Below are 5180 nucleotides of genomic sequence, written 5' to 3' on the forward strand. Positions count from 1 at the left end.
CATGTAAACTATCATATAATTCACAATAAAACATTAAAAAACAAAACAAACAAACAAACAAAAAAACCAAACTATATGGCCCAATATTCTAACAGGCACATAGTAGGCTCCTAGCTCTTTACTTGTCAACTGTGTGAGCTCAAACAACCTCCCTAACCTTGTATTTACAGATTCATCATTTTACTCAAAGAAAAAGTCTAATGTAACATTAAAATATACCATTGCAGATTTACTTACTGATGTAAATAACATCTGCCTCCCCAACAGCATCTGCCAACAGTGGCAGTAGCTACAGGCTCAAATGCGACCGCAATTGTGTGGATGGTGCAAAACTGGGCAGTGTTTTGTTCTGTTGTACATAGGGTCAATATGAGTTGAAACCAACTCAACGGCACCTAAAAACAACAACAACAACCTAAGAGTAGAATATGAGTTTTAGTAAGACAAATTAATGAAGCATTAAAAACACATAAAATGAGATATATTGATAATATAAAATGACCATGATTTTTTGTTAACTGGGAGGAAAAGCTATAAAATAGAATGATACCGTTTTTTGGTTAAAATATCTATCTACTGATTGCCTGATTAATTAGGCACAATCAAAAAGGAAGTGGCTCATGATGGATTTTTATAAATTAAATCTGATTAATGTGGCTGTGGGAACTCTCTCTCTCTCTACTCAAATCAGGAAGGGTGGTCTGTTGGCTAAAGTCCATGCAGCAGCATATGCACAAAGAGAAATGGAGAAAAAACAGCTGGTTTTGGAAATGATGAGCCTAAAATGAAGTGAGCCAAGGTCTGGAAGGAAATACAAAAATTTGTAGAGCCCAGTGAAAAATAAAGAGCATGAGACCAGATTGTGAACAGCATCAGCCCTACCAGTAGGGGGAACCCCATGCATGACAGAGCCTTTCTCTCCTTTGTTTTCTGGTCTTGATTTCCTATTATGTGTCCAGCATGCTGTTGTTTATTGTGGAATATACAAACAGAGAACAATATGCCTTTAACAAAGTTTTAAAATTCTGGATGGGGGAGTGTGTGGTGATCTTAATTTGAAATAAAAACAATAAATGTATTACGTATAGGTATGAAGGATGATGCCAGTGCTTCAATTTGCATGATATTTCTTGTTCTGTACAATGAAAAAGGAGCTCTGGTAGCGTAGTGGTTATGAATTGGGCTGCTAACCTCAAGGTTGGCAGTTCGAAACTACCAGCTGTTCCACAGGAGAAAGATGAGGCTTTCTGCTCTGGTAAAGATTTGCAGCCTCAAAAACCCTGTGCAGGATATCCTCACTATGAGTTGGAACTGATTCCACGGTACTTAATAACAACAACATACAATTAAAACCTAGTATTTATCAAGTGAAAATATATCCCATATAAATCTTGTGAATTATGTGGAATGGGCTTCATTATGCCACTTTCATTGTTGGTAGTTGTTAAAGTATCGGTTTTGACTTACAGTAACCATATGCACAGCCTGGTCCTGTGCCAAGCTCACAATTGTTGTTATGCTTGATTGCTGCCACTCTGTCAATCCAACTTCTCTGAGATCTTGTTGTCATCTACACACAGGGAGCTTGAAATGGGATCAAAGCTCCAGAAAGAGGCAGATATGCATTCTTAGTTCTTTCTCCAATGGGACCAGAATAAGAGTCAAATGGATATAAAAAAATGGAAGCATCCTCACAATTCCAAACGTGTCCTTAGTTAACCAGGAAGAAACTGAGACTTCCAGAGGGTAAGTACCTTGCCTAAGACCACAGTTTAGTTGCTAGCTGTACCCTTGCAAGATATTCATTTTCTCCTCTCCTAGTGAAAGGCTTCAAGGGCTCTGGTAGTATAGTGGTTATGAATCGGTCTGCGAACCGCAAGGTTAGCAGTTTGAAACTGCCAGCTCTTCCATGGGAGAAAGATGAGGTATTCTGCTCCCATAAAGATTTACAGCCTCGGAAACCCTGTACAGGGTTGCCATGAGTTGGAACCAAGTCCACAGCACATAACAACAACAACAACAGTGAAAGACATTGTAGCCCAGTGATAGAGCAGACAAAATGGGAGATACTGAACCTTCTAAAGGCAGCCCTGCAGGAGAGCCGCATGACCTCTGCACCCAAGAACAATCTTTATTCTGTATTTGCAGGCTTTTCCCTCCCTACCCTCTACCCCTTCCCGCCCCCGCCCCCCCTAGAGACATGACCCTGTATTTATAAGTATGGTATGCTTAACATCCATGATTGTTGTTGTTGTTGTTAGGTGCCATCGAGTTGTTGCCGACTCATAGCAACCTTATGCAAAGCAGACCAAAACACAGCATAATCCTAGGCCAACCTCACGATTGTTGCCACGCTTGAGTCCATTGATGCTGCCACTTGACAAATCCATCTCGTTGGGGGTCTTCCTCTTTTCCTCTGACCCTCCACCTTACCACACATGATATCCTTCTCCAGTGACTGGTCCTTCCTGACAATATGCCTGAAGTATGAGAGACGAAGTTTGGCCAGCTTGGCCTCCAAGGAGCACTCTGACTGCACTTCTTCCAATACAGATCTCTTGGTTCTTTGGCAGTCCATGGCCAAATATTTCAGTATTCTCCTCCAACACCATAACTCAAAAGCATCAATTCTTCTACGGTCTTCCTTATTCACTGTCCAGCTTTCTCATGCATATGAGGTTATTGAAAATACCATGGCTTGGGTCAGGTGCACCTTAGTCCTCAAGGTGACATCTTTGCTCTTCAGCACTTTAAAAAGGTCCTGTGCAGCAGATTTGCCTAATGCAATATGTCGTTTGATTTCTTAACTGCTGCTTCCATGATACAGTCTGTGAAGTTGGAGATTATGTGATTTGGACTTTCTGTGCACACCGTACTATATATTTCACAGACATACCTAAATCATCAGCAATAGCCTTCATGATGTTTCCATCTCCATATTGTTTAATAACTATTTGTTTCACTTCCAATTTTATACTTTTCCTTTGCCTCGTGGTGTTGTTAGCACTAGTACTGGTTTTGCTGCATTCAGGAGCCATGATTATTTCACTGTGATAATTTCAAAAGAAAACTAAACAGAGAGTTAATGCTAAAACACCCAAGAGACATGCAGTACATGAGACTGGGTACTGCTACCTACAAGTCAAAACACATACTGTTATACACTGAAGTTTTTATTTATAAGTAGGGAAAATTCACATTAAAATAATCCTAGAAAGTACAATATAGTACATACATGAGCCAGTAACACAGGCATTTATTATGACTATTATGACACATGGATTACAGGTTACTTACATACTGTCCATTATAATCACTGAGCTGCATCTGCTGCATCCATTTCTGTGCTTGGGATTTCTGAACTCTATTATAACTTTGGAGTCCTGGTGTGGTGCTATGGGATAAGTGAACCGTTAACTATAAAATCGGTCTCCTGGTGTGGCACTGTAAGATAAGCACTGGGCTGTACCACAAGCTTGACAGTTCAAACCCACCAGCTCCTCTTCGAAAACTCTATAGTGGGAAACTATGAGTCAGAACCGACTTGACAGCTTTAACAACAATAACCACAAGGTCAGCAGTTACAAACCCACCAATCAACTCCTCAGAAACCCTATACAAGGTTGCTTTGAGTCCGAACTGAATGAAGGGCACTTAACAATAGCAGTAATTATAACTTGAAGGAACCATGGACATATACGGGGTTGGACATTGTCCGCGTGGACATTACACAGTCCATAAATGTATTTGTTTACAATGCAAATGCTTGTTGGGGGAGTGGACAAGCTGCTTCCAGACTTGCCCTCTGAGGCATGATGGACCCCTGATTAATCCTTAAGAGCTAGAAAAGTATTAAAGGCAAAGAGCATGTGACCTTTAAAAGCTTCCCTATCAACTGTTATTTTACTATTTACTTTCAAATGCAGTTTAACCCCTTCATGCTAATAGCTGCAATCAAAGCACATAAATGGCTGCTCCAGTCAATAGGTGAGAGAGATGGGCTTTCCAGACTACAAGTGTTCATTCTCCTTTTTTATGGCCACCACCATGCTAAGCACTCAAATAAGGAGCTCTGGTAGTGGTTACAAATTGGCTGTGAGCCACAAGGTCAGCAGTTCGAAACTCCTAGCTATTCCATGGGAGAAAGATGAGGTGTTCTGCTCCCGTAAAGATTTACAGCCTCAGAAACCCTGTACAGGGTCGCTATGGGTCGAAACCGACTCCACGGCACATAGCACTAGCTGAAAGGTAAGGAGTTGTCTAGGAAGACAGGTCTATCAATCTACTGCCAAAGGTCATGGCCTGTGAAGCAGTTCTAGTTTGCACATGTGGGGTCACCATGGTCGGAATCAGCTCTCTGGCAACTACCAACATCAATGATGTCTTCATGTTGTTACAGCAGACTGCCAGGTCCATGAGCAAGGAGGCCACACCTGCCTTGTTCACTAATTATTCCTAGTCTCTGGTACAGTGCCTGGCACACCAAACCCAAATAACCAAATCCATTACCATAGAGTCCAGTCTGACACACTGACCTTGTATAAGGCTCTGAGACTGTAAATCCTTCCCGGAGGAGACAGTCTCATCTATCTCCCATGGAGTAGCTGGTGGATTTGAACTGCTCATCTTGCAGTTCGTAGGCCTATGCCTAACCCACAGTGCCACCAGAGCTCCTCACCTGATACCTAGCAGCACTTAGTATCTGCATGTTAAAGAAATAAAGTTAAGCCGAATCAAGTTTGGCCAAGAATTGGGAAGGGTAAATTTTGTGTCAAATCCATATTTGTTTCATTAATTACTACCCTTGTAGCTGCATTTCCTTTTTTCTTGAAAAGAAGTTCAGGAATTAGAGACTTCACCATAAGACCCTGGCTGCACACAATCTTAGGAGAGGGGAAACAGATCAGGCTGAAAAAGGGAGAAAAAAATCATTGAAAATATATCATTCCAGCGCTATCCTCAGCAACAAATGTTTCTTTTCAGATAAATTCTCATTATAGATATCAGCCTTTCTTAGGGGTAAAAATTCCAGACAAATGTTTAATCTCTTAAATTTAATTATATTGTCCTTTCTCTCATTTCTTTCAGGACTCCTGGTACGGTGCTGTAGGGTCAGCACTAGACTACAAACCACAAGGTCAACAGTCCAAACCACTCAGCTCTCCTCAGAAATCCTATAC

This window comes from Chrysochloris asiatica, unplaced genomic scaffold (assembly GCF_000296735.1).
Source record: "Chrysochloris asiatica unplaced genomic scaffold, ChrAsi1.0 scaffold00003, whole genome shotgun sequence".
Taxonomy (NCBI): domain Eukaryota; kingdom Metazoa; phylum Chordata; class Mammalia; order Afrosoricida; family Chrysochloridae; genus Chrysochloris; species Chrysochloris asiatica.